The 13,643-nt window shown below is 33.4% G+C and overlaps 1 pseudogene; it reads left to right on the top strand.

Moving 5' to 3' along the window:
• The first annotated feature begins 790 nt into the window (after nucleotides 1-790).
• Nucleotides 791-2,978, top strand: LOC118032871 (senescence-specific cysteine protease SAG12-like; annotated as a pseudogene).
• Nucleotides 2,979-13,643: the final 10,665 nt, after the last annotated feature.

The following is a 13,643-nucleotide window of genomic DNA, read 5'->3' as shown; positions in this document are numbered from 1 at the left end:
CAATAATAATATATCGAGATATTTATACTCGACATGAGCAAGGTTTTATTTTCAATTTCAAGTTTATTAGTGTATTTTGATTTATATAGTTGTCAAATATTTCATAACAATTTGTTATCAACCTTTTAATTTTATAAAAAAACAACTTAATTTATCATAATTCTCAAAACAACTTGGGAAATAACACAACATTGGCTTCAAAGATAATTAGTAGTGTAGGAGACATTAGGGCTAGCACATGACCCTTGCTTCTTCTAATTAATAATTTAATCGTAATTACTATACAACTCCACCCTTTTAACTTTCCCGATGTAACAAAAGGAATGCTGCTCTTGCTTACTATAAAGAAAATAGAAAGAAAAACAAAGAAGAGATAGAAGAAAGAGAACTCCCTCCTCCCTATATAAATGCGAAAAATCACATCGATTAATCCTCGTGAGCAAAAAGAGCTGATAATAATAAATAAATTAAGGAGATGGAATCTTCCCCCATAAATGCCAAAATCACATCGATTAATTGACAGTGATGGTTCGATCGTTGATCTTGTTGTTACGCTAGCTCAAGATACCTTTCCACAGTACCAATCAATTAACTGGGTCACATATTACTCCAAACGTCTTCTAAGCTCCAAACGTAGAATTAAGGCTAGTCACATAGAAAGAAGATGGTTACAAAACTGTGTCTATAAAAACCCATTGCGCTGTTTTGAATTTGCAGTGGCCAGTAGAAAAACACTCACTTACAAGGCTGTAGACGCATATACTCTTACACGTACCATGGCCGCAAAGAAATGCAATACTCATATTTTCTGCAATTTCTCCTTATTTTAGCTGCATGGGCAAACAAAATAGCTTGTCGTCCTCTTGATGAGCAGGAATATATGTTGAAGAGGCATGAAGAATGGATGGCTCAATATGGACGTGCCTATGGAGACATGAAAGAGAAGGATAAACGATACTTGATTTTTAAGGAAAACATTGAACGCATAGAAGCATTTAACAAACGGTTCTGACCGCGGATACAAGCTTGGTGTGAACAAATTCGCAGACTTGACCAATGAAGAGTTTCGTGCTATGTATCATGGGTATAAGAGACAATCATCCAAAGTGATGTCTTCATCATTTAAATATGAAAATCTAAGTGACATGCCAACTTCAAAGGATTGGAGAAAAGCCGGTGCAGTCACCCCAGTTAAAGATCAAGGTGCTTGTGGTAAGTATACTTAATTTATCATAATAAGAATGCTGTCTTTTGGGTATATCAATTTTGTTTTTTGCTTTATCTCGAGAGTCCTTGAGGTTTATTTGTTTTTCATTTTGGTACCCCAAATATTCTGGTTGTGCACCTAAACTAAAACTATTTTGTAAGAATTTTAAACTAATAAAAAACTCCAAACTTGAAGTGTTAAGTAGATAAATTGATATTTTGTCACAAAATAATTGTGGTCAAAATATTAATTCTTGTATTTTCTTCCAAAATTTATAATCAAAGCTACTTTGTAAAAGACATAGAGTTGTTTTTATTTTATTATGTTTCGTTAATTCTTTTTGTTGTGCTTTTGAGGTATAGAATAATCAAAAAGTATTATAATATATTAAAAATACTTTTTAAGAAATAATAAGTTATTTATGATTATTTAATCGTGAATATATTTTTTATAATAGTGATTTTTAAGTGTAAAAGGCTAGAAAAATAAAATTTGATTAGAATGATAATATATATATATATATATATATATAATTAAAATTTATTAAAAAGATTAAATAAATGTTATTTTATAAGGTGGTATTTTTTAAATAAAACATATTATGATTAATTATAAGTACTCTTAAATGATTCTTAACACGTACTCTAAAAAGACCATTAGCTATACGCAATAATAAGGAGAAAATTGACGTAACTATATCAATTAATGATATTTTTAATCTGCATGGAAAGTCATACACAAAGTGTAACAATATCAGATCCTTTTAAGTTATTAAGACTTGAGAAAAACTAGAGTCCGATTTGATATAATTCATAAATAATGACCTTCATAAACTTGTTTGTATATAAAAGTGGGGATATATAATATTACTCCTAGTATTCTTTAATTGCCGTAAGTAAAATACGGGAAGTTTCACAGAGTTCTGATCCCTGCTTCGATGATTCTGCTCGTTGATTTATAATTATGTTGAATGGTAGGGTGTTGCTGGGCATTTTCCACGGTGGCAGCAATGGAAGGAATTATAAAGCTTAAGACAAGTAAGTTAATATCATTATCAGAACAACAGCTTGTGGACTGTGATGTTGGAAATAAAGGCTGTGAAGGTGGTCTCATGGACACTGCTTTCAAAATATATTAAACAAAACGGAGGGCTAACAAGTGAAGACAATTACCCTACCAAGGAGTAGATTGGCACTTGCAATAGCGAGAAGGAAGCATCTATTGCAGCAGAAATAACTGGGTATGAAGACGTGCCACAGAATAATGAAAACGCTCTCCTGCAAGCTGTGGCCAAACAGCCAGTATCTGTTGCTGTTGACGGTGGGGGGCACGATTTCCAGTTTTATAAAAGTGGTGTCTTCAAAGGGGATTGTGGGACAAATCTAAACCACGCGGTTACTGCAATTGGATATGGTACTGACAGTGATGGGACTGATTATTGGTTGGTAAAGAATTCATGGGGAACCAGTTGGGGTGAAAGTGGGTATATGAGGATGCGAAGAGGCATCGGTTCAAGCGAAGGCCTATGTGGCGTTGCCATGGATGCTTCTTATCCAACTGCACGAGAGTAAACGTTAAGGGTCGTGCGAGTAATATTATACTAAATAGTCAAAAAATATATAGTACTTGATTAGAGGTACGGTTTGGAAAGTTTGGAAAAGCATTTAGTGTGTGTTTGTGATTGTGATAGCTTTCATGATTCTAGTTTTTTAAAGAATAGGTTTTAAAAAGTTATTTTTAGATGTTGTTAGTTGCGTTAAATTATGTGTTTTGTTAAAAATATGGTTGAAAATTATTATTAAATAAAAATAATTAAAAAGTGTTTGGTTAAAATTGTTGTTGAAAGTGTTGTTAATAATAAAATGATTAAAAAACACGTAGTAATTTTGTAGTTTTAAATTATATTATTCTACTTGAGATTATTTATACGTCATTAAAACAACAATGTAATATTATAATTTTATTTTTATTGTTTCATTAAACTAGCTGTAATATCATCATTAACATAATCTATTTGAGAAGGTCTCTTATATCCATTACTTTATTAGCATGTAACGACATCAGTTAAAACATCTTCTCTTCTGGTGGTATATGTATTGTGAATGGCTCTCTCACATTTTTAGTCAGCGAAGACAAATTGAAAGAAACGTAATGGGGAAGGGTAAAGGTTAAGGTTATTTTGGTTTCACTATATTTTCAACGATCGTTTTTTTGTTTTGGAAATATAAGCTTGCAAAGATAAACTAATAACTAAGATCAGATTTCAATAAAAGCAAGTTAAAGTTGAGGTCAGACCTCAGTTATTGGTGGAACTCACTATTTTTATCGCAACTTCTTATAATTAACTAAACTCTATATGTTTATGGTTGAGAGGAAAAGCAAATGCAAACTCATTCTTATATAGAATACATGTTAAATATTTAATATAATAATTATTATGCTAGGAATTTTATGACATGTTGGGATTAAATATTAGTTAAATATTGTTGCACCCAATATCGCGGCGGCCTTAAAAATATATTTTTTGAAAGAACGGATTTCTAGCATCCTGTTCTTTAATGGGGAATGGTCTTATTTAAGGAGTCGCCACCTAATATTATAGTCACTAGGAACCCTAATTGATCAACAGAGATTCAATGGTTCGGGACTGATTACATAAAAGAGAAGATATTATCACCCCTTAAACGTTCTGCCTGAGGCAGACTGCATTACTGGTTTTGTCTTATATTGCTAAATGTTTATTAGTTTTTTTGTGCTATGATAATTTGCTTATAATATTCCTAACTCTGGCGCCAATGAATATTCAACTACGGATACTTCCAACTCTGGCGTTGATAAAATTACGTAGCTATAAAAACAAAATAAATTTAAATAATATTTATTTTTATTCCTGACTCTGGTGTCATGAATAAACAAACAAAATAAATTTATTTTTACACATGCACAATTTTTATTTTTTCTTGCTAAATAAAAATAAAATACAATGAATAATATAAATTTAAACCAGTATTTTTATTCATGACTCTGACATCAGTGAATAAACCAATAAATTTATATTATTTTTATTCATGCATACATGTTTTATTTTTTTATATATATTTTTTATTTTTTAAGCTGGGCTGGGCAAAGCTCAATTCAGCATATATTTTTTGGGGTTGGGCCAGCCTGACCCGGCCACTGGCCCAAGCGAGTGGCCCGGCTGGGCCTAAGCCCGCAGGAGGCACGCGTGGAGTGTCCACGCGTGCATGCACAGCGCGAAGGTAATTAATTACCTTCGCACAGTGCAATGCTCCTCATTTAAATGAATCAAAGAAAACGAAAGGAGAAAGAATGGCTTACCTGGGCGCAGGGAAGCAGAGACGCGATGGAGGACGTCGGGTCGTTACTTTCTTCCTCCGATTTTGTTCCCTTCGCCCTCTGTTTCCAATCCTCTTCTCTCCTGCTCTTTCTCTCTCTCTCTTCTGCTTCTCCACTCGTGGCCTCCTCTGTTTCTTTGAGAAGAAACAGGGGGGAAAAAAACTTGGCTCCCTTCTGTGTTCGTTTTTTTTCTGTAAGCTCCCTCTCTCGTTCCTATTTCTTTCTTTTTTCTCTGTATAATCTCTTTCGTTCTGTTTTAATGCCCTGTGTTTCCCCTTTTTTTTTCTGTGTACTCCCCTCTTCTGGTTCTTTTTTCCCGTCTCTCACCCCTCTGTTTTCTGGGTTCCTTCTCTTCTGTTTTTTCGTCCGTTTAGCTGGAGTTTTTCCTCTGTTTCTCGTCCAAAATCCCACTGTTGCTGAGGCCTTTCTACGATTTCCCCTGCTCGTTCCTCTGCCCCCCTGGGTTTTTGCCTTCACCCTTTTTTTTCCTTTTTCTCTGGCTTTTATAAAGCCAGAGAACGTGGTAATCATGGTGAGCCACGTTCGTCCATGCGTCCCACGATCTGCCGTTACCGATCTCCTGCTGAAACGGTCTTGAGCGACGAAGAAGGTGGAGCGTTTGATTCAGAAACGGCGCCGTTCACAACTGGAAATGGCAACTTTCATTTTGGACCTTGAATTTTGGAAAGTTTTGTAATTAAGCCCCTAGTTAAATTGTAATTGGAGCCCTGCATTTCGGCATCTTTTACAAGTTAGTCCTTGGATTTTAATCTGTTTGCAATTGTGCCCCCAATTAACCCCAAACTTTGCTATTTCTCCAATTAAGTTCCTGATTTCATTAATTAAATTAAATCCAAGTCCAATTAAGTCCCAATTTATCAACTCTCCAATTAAACCCTTTGGTTTGATTAATTAAATTAATTCCAAGCTCAATTAAGTCTCAAACTTATCAATTCTACAATTAAGCCCTTGATTTAATTCAATTAAATTAGTCAAGAGTTTAATTAAATCTTTAAACTTCCAATCATGTTGCCCTTAACCCAAATTTTTAATTTATTCTTTATTTATTTTATTTTTACTTGTTTTTCATCATTTTTTAGTAGATAAAATAATTAAAATAAAAAAGGTTTAAAAATTGGGTTATGAAAAATCTCTTATTACCTAATGTAGAATTTCCTCTAATACTATTTGTATTAACTCTAAACATGGTAGTTAAATGATACTTAATTTAAATCATATGTTGTTCATATTTTGATTATTTTGTGGATGAATCTTAATTTAATTAATGTGGTAGTTAAATGTGTCATATAAAATATGACTAGTATGTTGGGATGAACTGTGATGTGATGAGTTCAAGAAGATTGGATAATGAATGGAATGTGAATTGACTATTTATTGAAGCAAGATGCATTGTTGTTTGATTGTTTTTTCTAAGTCGGGTTTCTATTCGTTGGTCTTTTTTAAGGTTCAAGGTTGATCTCTCTTCATGAGAGAGTCTCTACCTTATCGGGTTAAATCCTAACCATTTTAAAGTCAGAATTTTAGTATCGCATTTTACACCTTGTATCTTTATTACCTGAGGGTGTACCCATTCGGGTCATTTGCTGCACCTTATTTTTGTTGGTCGATCATAAAGCCAGAGAACGTGGTAATCAGGGTGAGCCACATTCATCCATGCGTCCCATGATCTGCCGTTACCGATCTCCTGCTGAAACGGTCTTAAGTGATGAAGAAGGTGGAGCGTTTGATTCAGAAAAGGCGCCTTTAAGCCCTCGCTTCTCTTCAAGCGCCTTTGAGCCCTCGCTTTCATTTTTTTAGCTCGCCTTTGAGCCCTCACTTCTTTTTTGAGCGCCTTTGTGCCCTCGCTTTCTCTTCGAGCCCCTTCGAGCCCTCGCTTCCCTCTTCGAGCGCCTTTGAGCCCTCACCTCCCTTCGAGCACCTTTGAGCCCTCATTTCCTTTTCGAGCGCCTTTAAGCGCTCGCTTTCCTCTTCGAGTGCCTTTGAGCGCTCGCTTCCTCTTCGAGCGCCTTTGAGCCCTCATTTCCTCTTCGAGCACCTTTGAGCCCTTACTAACAAAGAGTATTTTTTGTTCCTTGCCTTTACCGCTTTGTTCTTTTCATTAGCTACTGTGTTGCTTTGTTCTTTTCATGAGCTGCTATTCTCTGCCTCCCTGGTATGCAAATTTCTCATAAAGTATAGTTAAGCAATTGATCTTCTTTTTTTTTTTTTTGTGGTTTTTGCTTTATATTTTAGGTAAATTTTTTTTTTATTTCATTGTTTAATTTTAATTTTATTATTTTATAATTAGTTATTAAAAATATTAGGGTTTATGATAATTTAGGGGTTTTGATATGAATATGTTCAAATATGTTTAAAATAAATGTTTAAATCTACTAATATATAATTAATTAAATGTTTCTTTTCTTATTATAAAGGAATAAATTAATATTCATGCAAAACCACTATTATTGACATCTCTTGCATTGGTAGAGTAGTTTTATTGAAATTTAATATTTTTCACATGACTTGTTTGTAAGTAAAAAATCAAGTAGAAAGTATGTTTTTTCAGGAATTGTTCCTCTTACACATACACTAGGCATTGCTCCTCAATTAAATATCTAGAAATGATTAAAGTATAATTTAATCAACATACTTATTATATGCATATAGATATGAATTGAAATAGGTTTTGATTTTGATGAATTGATGCCCCTTGGATTAATTTTCATATTGAACCCTCAGTTATAATGCCATTTACACAACAGTCCTGGATTTCTGGACTATTCAATTTAGTCATTTGACTTTAATTTTCTAGCAATTTTTCTTTGAATAAGCTCCAAACTTTGGTATTTCTTTAATTACACCCTTGATTCCTTTAATTAATTAAATCAAATTTTAATTAAGTCCTCAAACTCATTAATTCTTCAATTAAACTCTTGATTTCATTAAATAAATAATCTAAATTTTAATTAAATAATTTCCCAATTAAGCCCTTGATTTAATTAATTAAACTAGTCAAGAGTTTAATTAAATCTTTAAACTTCCAATTATGTTGCCCTTAACCCAAATTTTAATTCATTCTTCATTTATTTTATTTTTACTTGTTTTTCATCATTTTATCAAAAATAAAATAATTAAAATAAAAAGGTCAAAATTTGGGTTATGACAGCAATAAAATTAACTTTTAAATGTTAAAATTTAAAAATATAGAATTACTTACAAAAAATGATAAAATCCATCGGTAAATCAGAACACAAATGTTGTGACCACAAAACTTCAAGAAATATGACTTGTTGTGCTGAGAAGAGGGAGATTTTTTTTTTTGGGTGGTTGTTTGCAATTGGGGAGAGTTGAGATGGGGAAGAAGAAGGAGAAATAGGGGAGGAGAGGGTCGACAGAGTAGGCATATATTAAGTTTTACTAATGGATTCACCGACGAAATTATTTCATTTGAGAGTCTGTCGGCTATTCTGACGGCAAACGGGACACGCCACCGTATGGAGCTGCTGTTTTGAATCACTCGGTGATTCCATCACCATTTTAACCGGTTAGCCGGTCATGTCACTGTACGGAGCTTTCATTTTGAATCCCTCAATGATTCCGTTGGGAAAAATCCTTCACGTCAGCGAACCGTTTTTTTTCTAATTCTGAACATATTCATCTGTAATTCTATCATTAACTACCGACCGAATGTTTCTGTAGGTATATACAGATGGAATGACGGACGGAAAATATTTTGTCAGTCATTGCGACCTCAAATTACTGATAAAAGTATTCACCGATGAAATTATTTCATTTGAGAGTCTGTCGGCTATTCAAACGGCAAACGGGACACGTCACCGTACGGAGCTGCCGTTTTGAATCACTCGGTGATTCCGTCACCATTTTAACCGGTTAGCCGGTCATGTCACTGTACGGAGATTTCGTTTTGAATCCCTCAATGATTCCGTTGGGAAAAATCCTCCACGTCAGCGAACCTCTTTTTTTCTAATTCTGAACATATTCATCTGTAATTCTATCATTAACTACCGGCCGAATGTTTCTGTCGGTATATACAGATGGAATGAAGGACGAAAAATATTTTGTCAGTCATTGCGACCTCAAATTACTGATAAAAGTATTCCCTCGGTAAATCTGTTGGTATTAAGCGAATTTCTAGTAGTGTCCAAGGAAGCAAAACTTCTTGAGTTGGCGTCTAAGGGCATTTTCATCTTTTCACACTAGTATTTTGGTGATGGTTATGTGGGATAAGGGGCAATTTGGTATTTTAATAAATGTAAAGTATAATTAAAAAAAGTAACTAGTGCATGCAAGGCACTCATCAGTGCATGTGAGGCACGTGTAGCGCCTCCTGGAGGCCAAACAAATGCTATTTTATCGTGTCGCTAAAATCCTCGTAGCTTCCTTTTCCTATTACAGCATTGCCCATAGTCGTTGGTGAGGTGTGTTTTCGTTGGTGGTTTTTTTTTTTTTTTTCAATTTGATCCTTATTTTTTTATTTGATTTTGCTCCTTTCGTTAAATTAAATTTTCTTTTAAATTTCAAACCATTCAATAAAAAAAAACTAGTTCCCTCTAATTTTATTTATTTTTATTTCAATATCGATCATTATTCTTTTAATTGTAATTTTTTGTTTTAGATCTTTTTGTATAATTAATTTTTTTTTCAATTTCATCCCTCATTATTTAATTGGTTAGGTGTTGGAACTCATGGTTTTACCAGGTGGAGTGTTTCCGGTCTAATAACCTGAGTTTCCAAGGAAAGTTAATGTCCATTGATATTGTTTTTTTGATAACTAAAAAAAAATCAACTATTTTAACTCAGTTGAGTCTATGACCTGTATTGCAAATTTTGTTTTTAAACATGCTTGCGCCACTTGAATATCATTTTTTTAAACAAGAATAAATGGCCCTGCATGCGGTGTAGTGCGGGTTGTTGAGCTAGTGTTTTAGTTAACCCATTAATTTAAGCAACCCATCAATTTCGAGTTTACACTATCGTACTTGAAAAGTCAATTAGTGAAGGTTCACTTGATTAGTACAGTGCTGTCTTCGGCATTGGTTGTTTAAAAAAATCTTCCCACGTATCCCACGTCTCGGTTTTAATTAAAAATAAATAAATTCAGGAGATGGAATCTTCCCCCATTCCATTCAATTGACAGTGGATTGGTTTCGAATATCGTTGATCACAACGTAAAAACTGACAAGAAGAAGAAGATGATGGAAGCTCTAACCCATGGGATGTGTTGGCCTGTCCCATGATCAAAATCCCAAATTTCCACTGTATCTTCTGTTTTTGACTCCTATGACCCTTCCTTGGGTTGCCGTGATTTGCTCTCTTCTAGTTCTTTTTTATTTAGATCTCAATCTAAATCTTGATTCATTTGTCCACACAAGCCGGTGATTGATGCAAGTTTGATGCTTTGATTTTTGTAAGTGAGCATGCGTTGATTTAATGTGGAGATGCCAAAAGGAAATTATAAAGCCATTTTTTAAAAAAGAGAAAGAAATTTAATAATCTTTTTAAGAATCCTGCCCTTCAAAATCTAGTTTTTTTTGTTGGGAATTGAAGCTACATTTTATTTTCACCTTTTGAAAAATAGTTTTTTTTGCTTGCTAGATTATCACAATCAATACTATTTTTTTTTTTTTGCTCTATTCAATATCAATTGCTTTAAAAAAAAAAAAAAAACCAAATTTAGTTAACGCAATAAAATCGACTTTATTTTACAACAAATAAGATGTTAAATTGAACATGAAATTTTACAAAACAGTTTTCAACACATTACCATACGACTATATTATGAGCCTTTATTATGGCTAATTGTTTGACTCTTGTTTATATAATGTAGTCATGCTTTTTTATTTATTAAACAATTCTATTGAAATTTTAGCAAAGTTCATTTACTTATATGTAGACGCACCAAAAGTTATTGACTTCCTCTTTCTATATTACAAGTTATTATCAACAAACATGGTCTCCTTATACCCTCACCTTATTTGATATCATTTCAACAACAAGAATGGAGTGGAACCCCACATATTAAAGCAACCTTCCAACTGTTGTTATATTTTACATCATTCGGTAATTACATCATGATCATCTCACAAAAATTTAATACAAAATAAAAGCTAAAAGAGTAATAAATAAAATTTCATACACTTAAATTTTGAATTATATATATATATATATATATATTATATATATAATATTATCTTATCTAACATGTATGAAAGTTAGAGCACCCATACTTTTTATCTAACTCTATAAGAAAAGTTTGAGAATCAATAGTTATAGACAAAATTTCACAAAATAATAACACATCAAGATATTCATACCTAGACATGAGCAAGGTTTTACTTTCAAATTTCAAGTTTTATTAGTGTATTTTGATTTATTTAGTTATCATAAATATTTTCATAACAATTTGTTATTGAAACTTTAATTTATAAAAAAAACAACTTAATTTATATAATTTTCAAAAAAACTTGGGAAATAACACAACATTGGCTTCAATTAAGATAATTAGTAAGTGTAGGAGACATTAGGGCCCCAGCACATGGCTTGCTTCTTCTCATTAATAATTAATCGTAATTACCATACAACTCACCCTTTTTGTTAACTTTCCAATGTAACAAAAGGAATGCTGACTTTGCTTACTTTAAGAAAATAGAAAGAAAAAAAACAAAGAGAGAGAGAGAAGAAAGAGAACTCCTCCTACACTATAAAAATTATAGAAAGTAGGTCGCACTCGACACATCGCCGGCAGGGGGGCCTTTAAATTTTTTTTTTAAAAATCTTTGGAAAGAATGGATTTCTGGCATCCTATTCTTTAATGTGGATATTCTTGTTTAAGGAGTCCGCCACCTAGTATTATGGTCTCTTAGGAACCCCTAACCTGGTCAACAGAGATTCTATGGTTCGGGACTGGTTACGTAAAGGGAAGATTATTAATATCACTGCAAAATTAAACGTCCTACTAAGGCAGGCTGCATTGCTAATTTCATCTAAATTGCTAAATGTTTATTAGTTTATGCTATGAAAATTTGCTTAGTTAATATTCCTGACTCTGGCGCCAGTGAATATTTAACAATACGAATATTTTCAACTCTGGCGTTGATAAAGTATTACGTAGCTATAAAAATAAATTAAATCAATATTTTTTTATTCCCGACTCTAGCACAGTGAATAAATAAATAAATAATAAATTTATTTTTACGCATGCACATATTTTTTATTTTTCTAGCTAAATACAAATAAAATACAAACAAATAAAAATAATATAAATTTAAACTAGTATTTTTATTCCTGACTCTGGCGTCAGTGAATAAACCAATAAATTTACATTATTTTTATTCATCTAAATAAAATAAAATACAAACGAATAAAAATAATATAAAATTTTAACCGGTGTTTTTTTATTCAACTGACTCTGGCGTCAGTGAATAACCAATAAATTTACATTATTTTTATTCATGCATGTGCATTTTTTATTATTTTTTAATTTTATTTTTTGGGGCTGGCTGGGCTGGGCTAAAACCCAGCCAGCATATGTATCTTTGTGGCTGGGCTCAGCTCAGCCCCACAGGGGGCTTTGGGCTGGGCCCAGCCAGCCCCGCCCGGGTCACTGGCCAAGCCAGTGACCGGCTGCAAAAAAAAAACGACGATGCACGCGTGAAGCACTGTCACGCGTGCATCAACAGTGCGAAGGTAATTAAATTACCTTCGCACTGTTCAAAGGCAATTCAAACACAGGAGAAATAACGAAGCGAAACGGGCGCACCTGCTTCTGGAGATTGCAAAGAAGGCTGCAACGCTGGTGGAGTTCGACTTTCCGTTTCTGGCGATGGTGGAGAGAAGGGTAGGTTGATACTGTTGGTGTTGTCGAGCCGAATGTTATTTTTTTTGTTTCTGGCGATGGTGGAGAATTGCAACGCCGCGTGTGGGTTCGACCGCGTTCTGTCGATAATCGATGGTTAGGGGATTAATTGCTTTCTTGCAGGGACGAAAACAAGATCAATCCGTGACTCCTCTCAGCTTTCTCTCTTTTTCTGCGTTTGTATTTTTTTTTGGTTTATGCCTGTTTCTGTGCTGTGAGTTCTCTGTTCTTGGCTATGTTTTTGGTTTTGATTTTCTGCAGGGATGACAGCAATGGCAGAACCGGTTTTCTCCTCTTTATTTCAGTCTTCTGCGTTCTGGGTTTCTGCTTTGCTTTCTGGGTTTCTCTCTTTCGTTTTTTTTGCTGGGTTTCTGCCTCTGTCTCTGGGTTTTCTTCTTCCGGGTTTAAGCACTTTCTGTTCTGCCTTTTTTATAGAGCTCCGAGCTTCCCCCTAAATCAATCCCATCTTTGCAGGACTGTTATTCAAATCACGAGCGGGATCATGGGGCAAGAGACGTGGTCCAAGATCGATCGAATTTTGTTGCAGATCTTCAGCCTGCTGACCGGGATGGAGAAGACGACCACAGCTGTTTCCAGCAACGGCGACGTTTCGGGAAAAAATGGGGATTTTCAATTAGACCCTGAACTTTTGGACATTTCACAATTGGACCCCTAAACAAATAAAAATTTCCTTTTAATTTTGCCCTTTTATTGGATAAATTTCAATTAAATCCTTAAATTGGTGCACTGTTTACAGAACAGTCCTTAATTCTGGATTATTCAAATTTGGTCTTAATTAATTCTTTCAATTTTGGGCCCTTTTTGGATAAATTTCAATTAAGTCCTGAATTTATTTAATTAATTAAATCAAAGTTTAATTAAGTCCTCAAACTTATTAATTCTTCTAATTTCATTAATTAAACTAATCGCAAAATTTAAATAATTTCCCAACTTATTATTCTTCAATTTCTAACGACAAATTATTCTCAAATGTGATAATTCCATCCATGAAACTTTGAATTTGTGTTGTTTTAAACGCCCCATTCTCAAATATAGTTTTTATTTTTATTATTTGTTCAAAAATTAGGTTATGACAATTGGCCCCTCTTTATAGTATTTACGATGCAAAGATATTGAAAAATTTTTATTTTCTATAGCTTTGTGTCGTGAATTTATAAAGAAAAATAGACACAGAAAGAA

This window comes from Populus alba, chromosome 4 (genome assembly GCF_005239225.2).
Source record: "Populus alba chromosome 4, ASM523922v2, whole genome shotgun sequence".
Classification (NCBI taxonomy): Eukaryota; Viridiplantae; Streptophyta; class Magnoliopsida; order Malpighiales; family Salicaceae; genus Populus; species Populus alba.
Note: the sequence above shows the minus strand (reverse complement) of the source record. Positions and strands in the feature narration are given on the sequence as shown.